Source organism: Thermobia domestica, chromosome 13 (assembly GCF_964235325.1).
Source record: "Thermobia domestica chromosome 13, izTheDome1.hap1.1, whole genome shotgun sequence".
NCBI classification, from domain to species: domain Eukaryota; kingdom Metazoa; phylum Arthropoda; class Insecta; order Zygentoma; family Lepismatidae; genus Thermobia; species Thermobia domestica.
Window position 1 is genome coordinate 6,279,496 of NC_137466.1, and position 19,776 is coordinate 6,299,271.

The 19,776-nt window shown below is 34.5% G+C and overlaps 1 long non-coding RNA gene across 1 annotated transcript; it reads right to left on the reverse strand.

Moving 5' to 3' along the window:
* Positions 1-3,612: 3,612 nt before the first annotated feature.
* LOC145669108 (uncharacterized) lies at positions 3,613-13,201 on the reverse strand. The gene is made up of 3 exons (XR_014128138.1): positions 12,985-13,201; positions 4,893-5,038; positions 3,613-3,922 (listed from the first exon to the last, which is right to left on the reverse strand). It is a non-coding gene; the product is annotated as an uncharacterized LOC145669108 (long non-coding RNA).
* Positions 13,202-19,776: the final 6,575 nt, after the last annotated feature.

Consider the following 19,776-nt stretch of genomic DNA (forward strand, 5'->3'; position numbering starts at 1 on the left):
ACGTCGCAATAAAGTTGAACATATAAACGTAATATTTACATTTTCTGACGTGCCGTCATCTTTATGATTTTTGGCTTAATGAATCTACGGCCTAATCTTCACATAGATAGATGCACGATTAATTAAAGTTAATACAAAAGTTCATCTAACAGCCAATGTAACACATTTCAGATGTCGCACATTTGATGTATTCCTATATTCGGTAAATTTCAAATAAGTACAAGTTGTAATTAATATTTAGAAAGTCAGCAAAAACCTCTGTATATTTTGCTGGTGTGTTTAACTGTTCTACGACCAAACAAACAAAAAGAAAAACAGATTAAAATAGTGCGTTGTATCACAAGGTACTTTAAATGTATTTTGTTAACTTAGATTTTAGCGTTGTTGGTGTGTGTTAAAATATAGATGGGTATATTGGATTATTGTCTTGAAAAAGACACAGGCACTTTGATGGATCTTCTTAAAATTGTAGTTGGTCCACATCGGCACACTCTTATATTTTTATAAAAATTATCTTACTTACAATTTGGTACATGCCTTGCACAACTAACATATAAACTTTCTTAAATTTACGTGATCTATGCATAGTAATTTTAACATTAATTTGGGGAAGCATTTTTTTACCGAACTACTGGCAATCGTGTTCTTGTTAAGACAACTTCAATAACTTGAATGTGTCATATATTTAATTATTTCTTTCCAATGCCTAAATCACATCACAATTCTAAATACATTTTACCATGCCATTTTAAAACACAAAGTTACACACAAAGCTTCAATGGCTTATTACCATAGTTTTGCTTGTAATATTATTCCCTTGATCTTTCTGCATCTATTGTCAATAGAATCCAAGGCAATATTCTAAAAATTAATGTACTATATATTATCGGTATTATAAAATAATCCTAATTTTCGATACATAGTAAATTCCAATATTGTAATTCGCTCCTAGCAATTAACATACCAAAACAATTAAATGTATTTGGAGCTTTTTCAGAACGAATTGCTGAACGTTTATTACGCTACTGCTTGTGTAGCTTAAGTTAACTCTCTTCTACTTTCTGCATAGTCGTTACCGGGATTATGTTTCACGGGAACTTTGGTGTATTATCTAGTCTTTGAAGTAGGGAGATGACCTGCTTGTTAACGTCCATCCACCTTTGATGCATTCGTTTCTTTCTTACAGACAATTTTCCATACGTAGAACACTGCCATGGTAAATAACCAAATTTTTCTCCAGTTTATTGATAACTTATCATATTTCTACGTTATTTTTGATATGGGACACTTACTTCAGAAACATTACGTTCTATTAGATGTATGTGGAACATTATGAACATGGCTAACATAGAACGATTAACGGATAGAACCATCATTCTTATTATTTTTGCTTATTGCTGTGAGTAAATTCCTTGAGTTTGTGAAGAACTTACAAACATGCTTTTGCTTGTACCATTTTAATTAAAGGACTGTATTATTTATTTAAACGTTATCCCACACAGCAATGAAATATTTTCAAAACGTTTCTAAAACGTGTCATCATTTTCCTTCAGAAAATGTATCCTACTTCCCTTAAGGAAATATATTCCATATGTTTTTGAAAACATTTTCCACATAATACTGAAATCATTCTCTGAATATACTCAAAAACGTTGTAGAAATATTTTATACGCCGTTAGAGAAGATTTCCAAAAAATGTTTCCTGTACGATTTCCAAACATTACTGAAAATGTATTTGAAACGTTTTATACAATGTTAACGGAATGGTTTTTAAAATGTTTCTCATGGAAAATTTTAAAATTATTTACCAGTAACACAGACAATATTTTCCTACATATGCCAAAATATATTTAGTGAATATTTTTTGTACATCTCAGAAAATATTTAGAGAATAGTTTCTGTGCATGACAAAATGTTTAGGGAATATTTTCTGTACATGACAAAATATTTACAGAATATTTTCTGTACATGATAGAATGCGAAGCCCATAGGCCAACCCGGTTACCATTGCAGATACGGAAACAAGGTAAGATATAGAAGGAAATTTTTAAAATGCAGCAAGTTTTGTATTTATATTAGTATACTGCCCAATAGTAACGAGAAGTACAAAGCTGCCACTGTTGGATAACACTGAATGAAAGAAAGTGTGGTTTGAAATTATCTGGACCAAAGGGAACGGAAAGACACACTGAAAAATATAGTGCAAGACCCAATTTCGCGTCCTTCGTACCTGCTCTTCCTCCCCCCCCCCCAACACCGTGGTTGCTACGCCACTGGCGTAGATATTGCATTTGCATGTTTATTCTTCACTGTGTCTCCTTTCAATTCTTCTCGGTGTAGCTAATTTTAAACCACACATTATTTCATTCGTGTAGTCCAACATGATGTATGGTAACGCATTTTCTTTATTGAGCGGTACACTAGTACAAAAACAAAAGTGTTGCTGGAATTTAAAAGTGTCCTTACATATCTAACCTTGTTTTCATATCTGCAATAGTAACCGAGTTGGCCTATGGGCTCCAGCCTTTTGGGTCATTGTGTATATATAATGGCTTCTTGCTGGGAACAAATAGTGGGTCGAAAACAAGGCGGCCATACTGTGACATAGCAGCTGGAAGAAAACATAATATTCTTCTGTCCAATTTTACCTGCTTAGACGCCTTTGTTTCACTCTGTCTTCATGACGAAAAACCATTGCGGCCCACAGACTCAGACGAAATAAATAAATAAATTAATAAATAAAAATAAAATAAAAAAATATTATTAATAATAATAATAATAATAATAATAATAATAATAATAAAGAGTGTAAATTGTAACTACAATAATGTTAGCTTGTTCTCATAATTTTAAGCATTATTTTTTACTCAAAATCTTATTTATACAAATGGTTTCTGGGTGTTCCACTGGTGCTACTGGTATATGGCCACGTCGTGCATATATGTTGGGGTATCTTATGTGACTTACGAGATTCAAACTGGATATCAGTGTGTTCATAATCGTCGCCTGCCAGTTTTGAAAGCGGCTGTATTGAATCCATAAAAAAAAAAGATTGAGGTTTAGACATCCAATTCAAATAACAATTGTTGGCAAACCTTTTCCTATCTTAAAAATAATAAATCCAATATAGCCGCTTTGAAAACTGGCACGCGATGATTGTGAAGACTAATTTGCAGTCTGAACCTCGCAATATGTCATAAGACACCCCAACATACATACACGGCGTGGCCACATACCAGTAGTAGCAGTGCAACACCCAGAAACATTCTGTGCATAAATAAGATTTTGAGGAGAAAAAGAAATATGAGAGCAAGTTAATATTATGTAGTTATAATTTACACTGTCCACTATAATAAATATGCATATATATCAGTTTATATCGGTTAGTAGTTAAATAAAAATATAAATGTACACTATTCTAGTTTTATTTATTCAAATTCTCTTCAGCAGAATCTTCATGCTGCTCGTATTATTTGTTTCTATACATTAAGAACAATCTTCTCAAATATCAGAAATTCACATTTTAACTTGTAAAAACTTGTTCCACGAAATTATGTCACTGACACGCTAATTCAATAAAAATCAACAACAACAATATTTATGGAAGTTGCAAAAAATATGTTCCACAAATCTACGGCGCATGGGGAATAGATCTTTTCACGAAATGTCACTTTTTTGCTACTTTCAAGAAATATCACATTGCTGAATAACAAGAAATACTCATTTGCTTCTGTATAATCTCACTTTTGATTACCACAACTAACTCTAATTTCGACGCTGGGAATTGTCACTCCAAGTTCTGTGGAACTGCAGCTGAATTCTTAACTGATTTTCTTGTTCGTCTCTGTATGGCATGTTGAAGCCAAATCCCAATAATCTACGCGATCTCATCGTTAGTTACGTTTCTCTCGTGTTGCAGTTTCTGAAAATAAAAATAATAGGCAGTGTTTAATAACATAATAACAGCAGGGAACGATTAGAGATCAATTATTACATCTTAAACTTACAAAAATATTTAAAATGTTTGTGTAGGACCTACAGCAGGTTGTGAAGACAATAATGTGTTACAAAAGTAACATCCTGAAGAAAGTGTAAAGGGCAAGGAAGACAACAGCTAAAGCTGAAGGTGACATACCTCAGACTGTAGCTTAATTACGGACGTTTTAACATGTTGAAGTTGTCGCACTTTTATTTTTAAAAACTATAGCATTTTATAAATATTAAACCTAATATTAAAAATAATAATAATTTGAAAACATGTGGCAGCATTTGAGTTGATGAAGAACTAGCGTCTCATTCCGAAGGTTCCGATCTCAAATCTGGGCCCGATCATTCTTTTTCCCTCAGTCGCACAAGATGAATGCCGAGATGGTTACTAAGGCTTTGATGACCGCTAACTTGCTCGATTTCTTTGCCACGGAGCAGGCCATACATATTACTTTGCCTTATACAAATGAATAATTTTGATAATGTAGGAATTAATCATGAAATGCTCAAGAAAACTACCAACATGACAGAACAATTCAGTAAAAAGATGAAATATATTTTATAGATATTCAGCTCTCTCTTCCACGGACACTTAAATGTAACGTGTCACTTGAGGACAGGAAAATTGCACATTTTGCTAAAATAAGGATTTCCAAAGCCTTTTAAATGTTATAACAGCGGTTGCAGTATACGCTTTTGGGAAATAAAGTTCACAGGAAGATGGTTCTGAGAAGTATTCATGGCACAATAGTAAGTATTTAAAGCGAAGAAAATAAAAAGGGCACCAGATTTTTTTTTTATATACAATATTTTAAACATAGTGTATCCCTCTTCAAATGACAACTTCTATATTTTGTTTTCCACTCTGAAAATGAGATTATAGAACAGTAGGGAGGGTTTCTTACCTATTATTGTGTTAGTGGTTAACGAGGAAAGCTCTTTCCTTTTGCAACGTGCCAACTAAATTGCTCAGCTATTGCACTCGTCTTTTTCATGATGTTTCTTGTGATGGCTTCTAAGCTGTGGCCTCCCAGTTTTTCATTTCTTAGACCTGTAATGAAATACACATTAAGCACTCAAGTAATAGTAATGGAAATTTAGAGCATACAACTGATGCCCTTAAACAAATTACATTGATTTTAGACGACAGTCTCACCGAGTCAGTTGCAATTGGCGCATCCTCAAAAATTAATATTTGCACTGACGTTTTATTTTTCCAATAAAAGAAAAATTACATACTAATTTTCAAGCAGTTGTACAGGTTTGGCAAAAACCATGTTTTTTATTGGAAAAAAAAGTTTTTTTGTTTAAATAATTTACTCTATGTATTTATATTAGATATGGACAGAAATTAATTTGTTTCGTCTTGGTGTTATTATGCAACAACAAGGTTATGCTGAAAGGGAATCCAAACCGCTTCTCGGCTTACATCCAAGAGAAATTGTCCATTTCGACACGAAACCGGGACTAATTGGTCATAAGTGAGATTGTCGACTCACTCACGAGAGACTCCTGATAATAATACGTTATACTGATCTTTACATAGGCCTAGTTGTTAATATAATTGTCAAGAGTCATTTCGGAAGGACAAAAAGTAGTTACAGAAGTAAAAACATTATACAGAATTACATATAAATCAAGAAACTCCCGCCTTAGCCATTGGGAAAATCCTATTATTAGTTTAAATGTATTTGTATGTAAAATTTTAAGTTCAACGTATCATATTAAATGACAAATTTATTATGTAGATAACATTCAACAATATTAAAACAAAGTCGAATCCAAGCTGATGTTGGAAGCTACGTAGGCAGTTGATACATTTTGCCAATTTCTATCAATATATTTAAGCAACCTTGGCTTCTTTATAAAACAACAGGCATTCAGGCAAGTAGAAATATACAATTTGGTTTCGTTTCGTATGTTTAGCCTTAACATCCTTATGAAATACAAAAGTTATCACGAAGAAGACTTTCGCTTAAAGGGACACCTAATCGCTACTTGGTTTACACTTGAAAGATGGGTTGTGGTTGGACCGAGAATTGAACACGGGACCCCTTGATTAAAAGATGAAAAGTAGATAAACATAATGCAGATGGTGTGATATGTGGAAACGTCACCATGAAGTTCACACGATTTAAAGCATTTTTCGTTCTTTTTTTGGTTTATACCTGTTGGGTTTTTTGAAAAAATAAAAAAAAACAGCTGTTTAAACCAGCCAACCCTGCCGTTGTAAATTAGAAATTGATGAAAGCAACGTTTCTATAAAAAATATTACGAAATCTACAGGAAAACGAGGAATAATTTAACAGTTTTAGAATATACACGGTGGTTGTAAAGTCAATACCTATTTTTAATCTAGATTATCCTAGAAACTGGCATCAGCTTAGCTGGCCAGTTAACATTTTAGAAGTTGTGGAAAATGCGGGTGCATACGTTGCAATGTAACTTAATAACCAAATGGTGCACTCTAATAATGTATTCGATGAAAATAAAACTGTGATAAGTTGTTTAGTTTTAGAAATATTCATTGTTACAAATAAGAAGTGACTTTACACCCAAGCTGTATTCAGGAAGTAGTAATGCAGAAAACAAACTATTCGCGAACATGGATGAGAGATACCTTCTCAGCATGCATTGTTTAACAAGTCACGTATTTCCAAACTACTTCCAAAGCAAAGCCTACACGAAGTTGTTCTATCAGAATTCATAAATATCAAATTCTGCGGAGAATTGTAGGTACCATAACGTCAGCAACCTATATTAATACACTAGTTTAGCACAGATTGAAAATATTATGTATAACTCAAGAAGCAGGTATTGTACATGGAAATTAAGATGAAATGAAACATTTAGTTTAACGTCCAACGTTTATGCATCCAGGGTGAGACGCTGATGATGAGAAATGAATGAAATAGTGGAATAAAGTAAGTGGGAGGAAACGGGACAGCCCCGAGAAAACACACGCACACGGTTTGTCTACCACAAAGACCGCTTGGCGCTAGCTGGGATCGAACCAAGGACCCCATGCAGCAGAGATGAACTACGTACTTTCTAAACGTTTCAACTAGTTCTAAACGTACTCGCTTCACTGTCAGACCAACAATTGAGCCTCTTTCACTCTAATATACGGAATTTTCAAAAACTCCGGTCCGATACGGTTTAAAGTGTATATATATTTTTGCATATGTATAATGTAATGCTTTATTAACTGTTATATTGTTTCATATCGTTGTATGCAAATTAGAATAATGAAAAATTGTACCTCTCTTACTTAAATTGACGCTATTTTACTATCGGATGTAGATTTAAATGTATAAATATGTACACATTCAATGTTCTTGTAACGTGTCCAACTCATACGTTCATGTTGTGAACAATTTGTATGAAAACGTGTGAAAATAAATACAATACAATCAGTGTTTGAAAAACCCGGACTTTTTTGAAAAAGCCCAACACACCTGGACCCATATGGGGTTTTTCGGGATTAATTGTTTTCTCTTCGGGTTTGAGGTTTTTTTTTTAAATATTCCAATGCCTTTAGGGTAAAAGTGTTAAAATGTGATTTATATTTCAAGATTATGATTGTCACAACTTGCAACAATTTCACTGCTGTTTTGAAAAATGACTGTCATTTTGAAATTTTACGTTGGATCGCCGCCAAAATATATACAGTTAATTTAGAGTGTCTTGTGCTTCTATTCTGAAAATTTCAACTTGAAAAACTGAAAATTGCGGCGTGGATACCCGCTATTTTGAAATTTTAGGTTGGTATGCCGCCAAAATCTGAACATGAGAAATTTAGTTTGTCTCGTACTTGTACCCTGAAAATTTAAACTTAAAAGACGGAAAGTGGTACCCTGTTGTACGCGTGGTACAGGCAGACGAACGTACAAATATAGAACGAATCAGCCTAATACCCTCACTGACATTCGCCAAATATATTAATTGAGAACAAATATATTAATTTAATTTAAACAAATCAATCTGTAACTCTTGTTTTATAAAATAAAAGTTTCAAAATGTCTTAAATAAAATTAAATATTTTCTAGTGTAAAATAAATGGTTCTATAGTTGAAGTTCACTTCCGATACTTTGTGCGTTGAATTACGGGAATTTCCCGAGCACTTGTTGCAAGACCGTTCTCCCAGAAAATTAATTTAAACAATTAACATATATGTAGGGTGTTTCAAAACAACACCGACACCGGTTTGGGAGGTGATAACTAACACCAACGTAAGACAAAAAGTATAGATCAACCTAGGTAAACAAATGCTTCCTTTCGGAGTTATAAGCTGCGGAAAACATGAACAAGAGGTAGTTGGCCAGTACTCCAAATTATATGCCAGTAGCAAGGCTAGCTCTATAAAAATTGTTGCGTGAGTACCGCAGGATTCTGAAACGCGTATTTTTGGAGAGTGCACATCTCAGTTATTAAGTGAAGTCTCGACACGACTACGGTAGGTACCACAGTTTTGGCGCTATAGACATTTAAAGTTTATCGTTTCATATTTTCGGCAGCCTACAAGTCCGAAAGGAAGCAATTGTGCACCCAGGTTGGTCTATACTTTTTGTCTTATTTTGCTGTCAGGAATCATCTCAAAAACGTTGTCGATGTTGTTTTGAAACACCCTGCATAATTCAATTTCATAAAGTAAATGTTTCAATATGTCTTAAATGAAACTAAATATCTTACAGCGTAAAATAAACAGTTTTATTAGGGACGGGGTGGCTCAGTGATAGAGCGTTCACCTCCGGTGCTTAGGGTCCCTGGTTCGATTCCAGCTCGCGCCGTGTCGACTTCTTGGTGGATAAACACCGTGCTCGTGAGTTTTCTCGGGTTCTTCTGTTTCCTCTCACTTGGTTCATTCCACCATTTCATTCATTTCTCATAATCACGGTCTCCTTTAGCCTAACAGGCATAACCGTGGGACGTAAAACTGAAAGATTTCATTTCATTTTTTCAAATAGTTTTATTGTTGAAGTATTCAGTTCCAATGCTTTGTGCGTTTAATTGCTCCAAATTCCCGAGCACTTCTTTCGCGACGAAGGTTTATTATTATTTTCCGAAAATGCAAGCTTTCTTTACTGTACATCGAAACTTCCACTAGTACAAAGTTTGAATTCAGGACTTGAAATAGTAAGCGTTACGCACCCTTCGAAACTCCGAGCACTAAGATTCTTAAATTTGACACGAATTTTTACGCTATTGCTGCTGTTGATTCTACAGAAAGCTAGTTGAAAAGTAGCAACAAATAACTAAACTAAACTGTTGTTGGAAAACCAAACTCTACTGAAGAATACCAGTGTTACCATCAAAGATAATAAAAAATAATACTAATAGTTTTATTAATACACTACATATTTACTAGTAATACCAGCACCTATGGCACTAAACCCATCAGATGTATGAGGGATAATGTCCTTCGGCGTCGCTAAGTAAGCCAGCACACTATTCACGGAAAGTATTTTCTAAAATATAAAATTGCATATTTTACTTGAAATAGGATATAAGCACATTCCATAAATTAATTTGTTCTATAATTATCTCAATCTAAGGTACGGCTTTTTAAAATGCATTCAGTGCATTAAGAACTTTATAAAGGCCTCACTTTGGATGTTGTATACCTTAACGTGAAAGCACCTAATTTGCCCAAGGAAAGTCCAAAATCTGATAAGAATCACTTCCAATGTGATCACGTTAATTGCACCAATAATATACTAACGAAAATCTCAAAAACCCAGGTGGGTCCAACCCGAAAAAACCCGAGGTTTTTTTCCGGGCTGGACCCACTTGGGCAAACCCTGAATACAATACAATACAAGAATAATTGTAATTTTTCGGCAAATCTAGTCTGATGGCCCCCTTGAATTTTATATATGCTAGGTGAAATATTTACATTCGCCTGCCGCAAATCACTTAAGAGACAATAACAAAATTAGCGAAAGAATTATAATTTTTCAGCAAATATTTCGAGCGGCACGCCAATAGTAAACCTGCACACAGAATTAGGCAATACTTTAACAGGCTGTTGTACCAAATTTTGACGCATTTCTTGCATCTTCCAGTTTCTTTTTGCAGAACATGCACTAAATGAAAAATCCTTAAGTTTCACGTCCCACACTTATGCCTCTTAGGCTAAAGAAGACGGTGATAATGAGAAATGAGTGAAATGAAGTGGGGGGAAACGGGAGAACCCCGAGAAAACCCACGAGCACGACGTTTGTTCACCACAAAGTCGACACGGCGCGAGCTGGCATCGAACCAGGGACCCCAAGAACCGGAGGTGAACGCTCTAGCACTAAGCAACGGCGCCTCCCTATGCACTAAATGAGGAGCTTAAAAGAAAAGGCGGAACAACTTGTGCTAGGTGGCCAGTAAAAAAAAAACAAGAACGCTATTTAACCGAATCAGGGCAGAAGCACAGCAGGGGGGCCCGTGCGACAGCGTAGGGAGCAGGAACATCAGCGACAGGGGGATGGGGGGTACGCATAAAAGAGGATGGTCATTCACAATATATGTAATTATTCTTATCTTCAAAAACACTTAATTTCGAACCTTTAAAAAAAAACACCTTTCACAGCTAATACACGCGTGTTACACCCCCTTTCTTTCTCACCTTTACGACTGAAAATAGTGTATGCAGGGCTATTGCCTCTGTTCTGAATTTTTCTTCGTGAATACATCTTTTCCACACTTTGCGCAGTTGATTTTACGCGCTTCACCATACCATGACTCTGCATAAACTTTATAATCCTTCTCTCTTTACTACACAATTCTTTAAAAAAAATCACATTACGGCCATCGCAGATGTTCACAACTGACGTATGAACCGGAAATTCCCGCCGCTTACTTCTACTCTATTTGCATTCAAAATCCATTTCAATAAGCTGTGCAATGACAGAAATAACTTACATTCACACTGTTATTCCTTCACGAAAAATACTTCACATTTTACCTATAAATTTTGCTCTCGGTGTAAACGTCTGCTCGAATGAACCCCACAATTATTATAACCCAGTGGTGTATTTAAGGGGGGCTTCCGGGTTTAAGCCCATTGAAATTGTACTTACTATATTAAAGTAAATAAATTATCTTTCAGAATTTTTTCATCTCCAGGAACAAAGTTAGCCAAGCGTCTGTCCCCTAAAAAAAATCGTGAATACGTCATTAAAATGGTAATATATGCGCCATTATCCCTTGATCAAAATAGAAAAGTACGTGCCTGCTCCCTTCGGAAGCACCCCCTTGGGCCCCCGCCTTCACCCTCCATGACTCGGTTAGATGGTATTCGTGCTTTTTAGTAGCCCCCTAACACAGATTGATTTCTATTTTTTGTACTGTACTTCTTATCCACACATCAGGACTCAGTATAAATACGAAAATCGTAAAAGAATTGTAACTTTTCGACAATTAATTCTGACGGTCTCCTTGAATTTTATCTATGCCAAGTGAAAAATTTATACTTCCCTTGGCGAAAATCATTGAATACACAACAAGAAAGAAAGTGGCGAAAGAATTATATCTCAGTAAGTATTTCGAGCAGTGTTTCTTCCAGACGTGTTTTTGGGAGGGCAGTGCCCCCCGGAGCATCCAAAACAATACGTTTACAATAATAACAAGAATATTATTAGCAATGCCCCCGGAACTTTACTTCTGAAAGAAACAGAGATTTCGAGTGGCACGCCAGAAGTAAATCTACACGCAGAATTATTATAACCTGTCATTAAAATGGTAATTTACGCCTGGTAACTCTTTACTTTGGGCAAGGTAGTAATATTATAAAATGCAAATCGCCGAGCGAGCGTTAGCGATTGAAGGCGGATTAGAGCCCCGTAGGGAACGTTATCTTCTGTCTTTCCTTCTTGAGAACTGTAACTAACTGCAGGAACAGGTTCAGATGAATTGTTTATTGCCACTGCCTTGCCTAAAGTAAAGACTTGCCCACATCTTTTTCCTTTGGAAAGCATCTACTTGCTCCTGTTGTCCTCCACCTTCGCCCTGTTCTGATTCAGATAGTATTGTTGCGGGAAGTTTCTAGAACACAGGTCCCCATGTAGGTTAACAGATTTCATTCTCTGTACCAAAGTAAAGTATTTAATTCACATAGTATTGCCGAGCGAGCGTTAGCAAGTGAAAGCGGGTTAGAGCCCCGCAGGGCACTTTGATTTCTGTCTATATTACATATAAATGGGAAGGGAGACCTGTGTTCTAGAGCCCTGCCTATTGGTGCTTTTTAGTGGCCACGTAGGCTGATTTGTATGTTTTGTACTGTAGTTTTTACGTGATACATCCGGCCCCGTACATATATACGCAAATCATAAAATAATAACTGTAATTTTTCGACAATTACTTCTGACGCTCCCTTAGAATCTCATCTATGCCATGTGACGTATTTCAAATCGCCTATCGAAAATCACTTAGGAGACAATAAAAAGAAAGTTATTAAAATAATTCATTTTTCAGCAATTATTTCGAATGGTGAGCCAAAAGAAACCTGCACGGTATTTTACGTATAATCATAAACAATGGAAATCTAGCCTCCCACATGAATTTATTACCCACAATGGATTGAGTATAGCCCGCTCCCCCCAGTGATTTTTAACGAATCATAGTGATTCTAACGATTCATACTAGTTCATAATGAATCGGAATCGCATGTTATAAAGATTTAAGATGTAAATCTTGCGGTAAGGAAGCTTTAGTATAAGTAGTAGTAGTAGCTTTAGTAGCGGTAGTAGTAATAGTAGCAGTAGTAGTAGTAGTTAGAAGCAATAGTAGTAGTGGTGGTGGTAGTTAGTAGCAATAGTAGTAGGAACGGGTTAGAAGCCCCGCAGGGGTTGGTTTGGTTCTGTTCTCGATATAAGTAGTAGTAGTACTGACTCTTCCAGTTCCGGTGACAAAGAACTGGGGGGAGCGGGCTATACACAAGCCCAGACAATAAAGCTAAATTTTACAGACAATAAAGCTAAATTATTTTATGTAATCGTTCTACTTACCGACTTTTGTTGTAAGCTTCATTTCATTTCATTTCGGCCTCCAATTGGACACCTTCTTCATAGGCACGACCGTTCAGATCCAGATGCCTTCTTCCTATTTATATAATAAATATAACTGTAAAATGGTAACATTCGAATTAGTGTTTCACATGAATCTTTGATCTTTAGAATTGCCGGGATTCTGTCACAACTTCACAGGAACAGATCAACATTCAAATTCAACATATCGCGCAAGGAATGCTGGTACTTTTGAAAAACAAATGACGGTTGATGTAGCGATGCTATTTTGCGATCTGAAATAAATGCCTGTGCGATGTCACCAAGATATAAATGTCAAATTTTTAACAAATATATTTATTTGATGTTGCTATAATTAGTATAATGATTGGTAATAATGCTACTACGATACTCTTGTGAGAGAATTGATTCAACATTCGATAAAATATTCTGGAAATAATTCTAAAATATTGCATGAAAATATTTCATTTAAGTTACAGGACAAGGTAACAAAAACATTTCCATACAAAATTAATAGGCGTTTTAAAAATATTTCTGAAAAATATTTCTCATATTACGAACGAATTTATTTTTAAAATATTCGAAATATTTTAAAAATTATATTTCATATGTTTTCTTGTAAGAATAGAAAAGATTGCATATGACATGTTGGAAAACATTTTATTCTGTTCACAGGCCTATTCTGTTTTCTTTATCATGTAGGCCCTATGTAAAACATTTTTAGTGTTACTTCGAAAACATTTTCTCTTTCAACTAGAGGTAAAAAGTGCGGTGGGATGCCGCCCCCACCTGGAAAAAATATGTACGGCGTCTCCCCAGTTCCTAAAAAAAATACAATGGTCAAAGATAGTCAGGGGCAATGGCGTGACGTCATCCGCTACCTACCGTCCCCCCACCTTTTCAAATCCACTTTTACCCCTGCTCTCAACATTGAAAACATATTACATTACATTCAACACAATATTTCTATTACAATTTGTGAAAATTTTCCTTACATTATTTTCTACTAACGTTCTAAAAATGCGCATCCTGTCAGTGGCGTATTTACGATTTTGTTTCGTGGAGGGAATTTTTGCTAACTTTATTCCTGGACATGTGAAAATTGTGCAGGATATTTTATTTACTTTAATATAGTAAAACAAATTTTGGTGGGACTTAAGCCCGGAAATCTTATTTAACGCCACTGCTTCCTGTACTTCATTAAACGTTCTCCAAACACATTTTAAAAAATATTTCCAGCAAATATTTAGGATACTTCTCAGATCTAACAAGGAATATGTTTTCTCTAATAACGGAAGAGTATATTCTGAAAACAATGTAAAAATGTTTCTATAATAGACCTATATCAGAAAATGTTCACTAAAGACACAAAATATTTTCCAAAACAGAATGGAAAACATTTTTCTATTCATTTTTAATGTTTTCTTTTATCTGCTTTAAAGTTTTATATTCAAAATTTGATAAAATATTCTGGAAATAATACTAAAATATCATACGAAAATATTTAATTTAAGTTATAGAAGAAGATTACCTAAATACTTTTGTAAAAATTAAGTAAACCTTTTAAAAACATTTCTGAAAAATATTTCTTATATTACGAAATATTTTTTTAAATATTCTAAATGTTTTTATAATATATATTTAATACGTTTTCTCGTAAAAGTAGAAAATATTGCAAATAACGTATTAGAAAACATTTTTTAAATATGTGGAGTATATTTCGTTTCATTGTTTTCCGTATGACATATGGAAAACATTTTTAGTATCATTTCAAAAATATTTCCCTTCTCAACAGTGAAAATATATTAAATTAGATCCAAAACAATATTTCTAATATATATTGTGAATATTTTCCTGGATTTACTTTCCGGCAAGCATTCTCAAAATGTACTCCAGGTAATTTCTGAAATGTTTTACAAACATTTTTGGGAAAATATTTTCGGGAAATATTTGGAATACATTGGGGAAACCAGCATGGAAATGTACAGAGAAGGAAAATCTTTTGGAAACCAAGGAAAACATTTTCTTTTGATTGAGGAAATATTCCTTGCTGTGTGGGATGGCTCTTTGCGAAATCGAAATACTGTTACACATACTGTCTCCTTCCTAAAACAAAGACGAGTTGAAAATTTAAATTTGGAATTCAGGGCCTAATTTCCACCGTAATATTTGATATTGTTACGGCATTTCACCATAGGATAGACTCACATACTTTCATCAAATATGCGTACCTTGATGCACTCCTTTAAAAAGCGAAAGATACATATTTTGGTAATATTAATGAACGTACATATTATAATTTTGTCTTGGCTACTCGTTTGTAGTTTCTAAATATATGCATTGTGTCAAGTTATTTACAAAGGTACTTAGTGTAGAACATAGTGATTACCTCTATTTAATCAAATTATTTCGACAAACTTTGTATGAAATACTGATCATTCTAGAAGGTGCTAGAAATACTCTACGAAAATGATTATAGCCTAATTAGCATGGAAAACAACATAATCTTTTTAAGTTTCTATTTTGAAGTTAATTATACGTATCTGCCAAGAATTAGTTCAGCTGTCATCGATTCTCGCTTAGCACATATTCTCGGGAATTTAGCACATCTTAAAGTTGAAATAAATGTTTATGGAATCTTTTCCGGGTGAAAACATAGCGGAATTTACCAATTTAAAGTTCCACAAGCATGATATTAAGGTAAATTGAACCCAGTGATTAACAGTAGTGAATTATCTTCAAATAATTGGTGGTGAAATGAAAATGTGAGAAGATACGGAATAATCTAAAGAACCCAGGGAATCGATGCTGTCTACGGTAGACTTACTTGAACGATGGTCTAACCAGTTATTTCATCGCAAGTGATAAGTGCTGTACCACTGAGAGTGTGAGCCACCATTTATAATTTTTTTCTATCACTAACGTTAAAGTTTACTTATTATTTGTGTTACAGCATACTATCCCTTTAGTACGTTGAAAATCATAGATATTATTGTTGGTATACGTCCTATGTTCTTTGAACCTGTAATGAGACAGTGGAAAGAGCGACTGCTTCTATGCAATTAGGAATTATTTGGTTAATCTAATCAGCAATATTAAAGAGGCGCTTAGTATTGAACTGAAATTTACAATTGTGGAGTTACGAGATACATTAATAATGAAGCAGTGCTGAGTAATACTTCTTGCTGAAAAATGGAATAACTGCTAAAGGAAATCCCAGTACATTTACCACTATGCCGAAAATAATAAGAAAAGAGGTTCTCTTTTACATAAGCTGAATAAACTGAGTTTTTATTCTACATAATATTCAGCAATCCAGTCAAGGTAATATAAAACTTTAATTTCACATTACATAGTTATTTTTATAGTTATACCTTTTATCGATAAAAATATTCGTTTATTACACCAACTACTTACTGTGTGTTTATCCTAGATTAAAATAGATACCTGTAAAAGGCTATCTGTCTATTTTGCATTATATTTATATATTCAAAGTTAACTAATTTCGTCCAACGTTTCTTCTACCACTGGAAAATAATGACTAAAATCTCATTTCTATGTGCTTCTAACGATTGTCTCATCACATTAAGATAAAACGTTAACAAATTATAAATTCTGTCTAAATCTAGTGTTTTTCTAATCTAATCTATATTACGAAGAAACGTCCGAGACTTTTATTTATAAATCTTCACGCTCCATGCGTTCCAGCTGACGTATGAAATGAATAACAATGTTTCGTCATATATCGAGTTCTAATATTATTGGCACATGTAATTGCAACATATGGTATTTGTTGCCAGTAAACTCTCTTAACCATTTTGTTATTTTTGCAGTGATTTTGCAATCAACTAAATACGAGAAACTGTGTTTTTAAGAAAAAGGTACAACGTGTATCATACTAAGTTTATTTAACGAGAAAAACTCATGTGGTTCTTCCAGAATATTGAATATACGAGGGCTGTCCCGAACGTAACAGATGTTTTGAAATAAACTAATGAAAAACATACATTTGAAAGGCTATTTTTAAACATAATCGCCGAGCAAAGTAAGGCATTTATCATACCACGGCACAAGTTTTTCAATACTGTAGCGCAAGAAATCTGCCATCTGCGATTTCGACTACTGTCTTACATCGGCATCAGTTTCGCGCCAGTATCACTTTCAATGTACGTCGTACTACACGGAAAACACTTTGTCGCAATTTTATCGCCAGCGCATGTTTTGAATTGCGGGCCTTAATTTTCTCAGTGTTTATCAGTACTTCTTTGAGAATTTTTGTGCCACGTTCCAGAATTTCAACGAGAAGCACTCCTTGAACGTCGGAGAACACATTAGTTATGATGTTTCTTGCTGACGTTTTTTGCTAATAGTTCCTTGGTTTCTTGGCAGAAAGTGTGTGTCTCTATTTCCTCCACAAGTGACATATTTGACCCAAGTCTCCCACCCGTGATGATACTGTTAACATTTTGAAAATTTCATGAGTCACTGCTCCTAAATGTTACTTCTACTGTATCATCCATTTATAACATTAGGCATGTTTATACGCCTAACATCACCTAAAGTTTATCCTGTGCAAATAATGTGTACCAAATAATTTAACACCAATTAGGAAATACTAGACATGCACTTTGATAGCATTTTGTATTCTCACGTAAACTTTCGTAAATTATAACGCATATAAAAAATTTAGATATAAGAACAAATAGCCTTCAATTTATCAGAAACATAATGCATTAAATAATATTATTCTATCAGGCCTTGTTTCCATTTTGTACTAATATTCAATAACACACTGAGCAAGGCTATGTGATAATATTATAAGAAAGACAGTATCACGTAACAGTTTCAACACAATACCTGTGTCTTCATCAGACTTCCACTCCTTCACTGGCCTACTGCGCAATTTATAAACTTTTTTTCTTCATTGACGTTGAACCAGACACTGAAAAAGATCTAAAGTGAAACCTTCATTCCGAGATTTAAAAAATTGCTTCCAATTGTCACATTTAGTGCAGTTTTACTGTGAGCACAGTTTCATGTCCGAGAGGCTTCAGCATTCTCAACAGAGTTAAAAAAATCTTACAGGAATTCACTAAAGACTGACACTGGATGATTTGCTGACAATGTTCATCTAAAGACTTTGATCCCAAAACTGCAAACTACAACGGGTATTTCAGTGCAAAAAGAGAGAGAGTTACACAAACGTGAAGTATTAAGATAAGATATGTTTTAACATATATCCTAATTGTCCATTTCAAAATTGATTATTCTAAATCTAATTACCTGTTTTTGAAATTTCATGCAATGATGTAATTTCTTTCTTTGTCAAAACAAAGGTCGTGGTGATGATGGACCTCTCATAATTTGTACGTGAGAGATACTGGCGACCATCATTTTTCGATTGGAGAGTTCGTCTGACTTTAAAATTTTGCGCTCTGATTTAGATGACCCTTGCATGAAAAAGTGTAAAATAACAGGTATTGTGTTTCAGGAATTTGCATAAGCTTTACATTTTTTCCAACAATTCTAAAAAATTAGAATGCCCCAGAAATCTTTCAAATGCTCGTATCACTGCGTCTCATAGGCCTATTTTTCTCAATCTGCTCCGGTTCGTACGATGAGTGCAACTATGGTTTTTATGTTTTGCTTAATAGTTATGGTTAGTAGTCTCGCTACCGATACTGTTAGTGGAACTACGCGTTCTACTACTATTTGCTACACTATCATAATCGTGCAAGGAATTACTTGTACTATGAATGTAACTGTTGATGTCAGATTTTGACTCAGCATGCAGATTTATAATGTTCTTTCGCAATAACGTTATTTGAGTTTGCATCATTTGTAATTCTTGTCTCAGGTTACAGACTTACTTTCAACTTCCAAAACAGTGCTTTTTACTTGTACGTACTGTTTTGATTCTTTTTCGGTGTCTTTGGTCAATTCTTCTACGCTACAGTTATAACGATCTACATTTTTTCTTAAAAGAAAGCAATGGCTGATTAATACGGTCAATTTCAGTACCGGAGTTATTTAACCCGCTTTCGTTCAAAGTTATGTTGTGTATATACTCAAGTAGCAGTGCTTGATTAATCTAGATTTTACCTTTAATATCCACCAACATGCTTTGGTTGTGCCATATCTTATTTACAATATCAACAATTCTACTTTCATGCATTTTGAATGTTTATGAGGGCCGCGGTGGCTCAGTGGTAGAGCGTTCACCTCTGGTGCTAGGGGTCTCGGGTTCGATCCCAGCCGCCGCCAAGTGAACTTTGTGGTGGACAAACACCGTGTGCGTGGGTTTTCTCGGGGTTCTCCCGTTTCCTCCCACTTTCTTCATTCCACCATTTCACTCATTACTCATCATCACCGTCTCCTTTAGCCTAACCGGCATAACCGTGGGACGTAAAACTAAACGATTTCATTTCATTTCATTTTGAATGTTTGTTTATATTCATGCTTTAATTAGGTTGGGGAACTCCTACTTTGATTTTCAACCCGTTCAATGATAAGAACTAACTCATTTCTTGTATCCGTAAGCTAATCGTTTATTTTAATCGTTTTCAATGAAACGAGTGCGTACACCTGTTTTAAATTCCCCAAGTTCTCGTTCCACTTTCACAATTTCTGATTTTATTTTTAATCTAAACGTACTGAGATCAGTCTGTATTTCCTGAATAGGATTAATTCTTGCTGAGACAGGTCACATTTATTATTTAATTATGTGAGATCAGTTTTTAACTCATCCGGTCTATTTAATAATTCAGTGTGGCT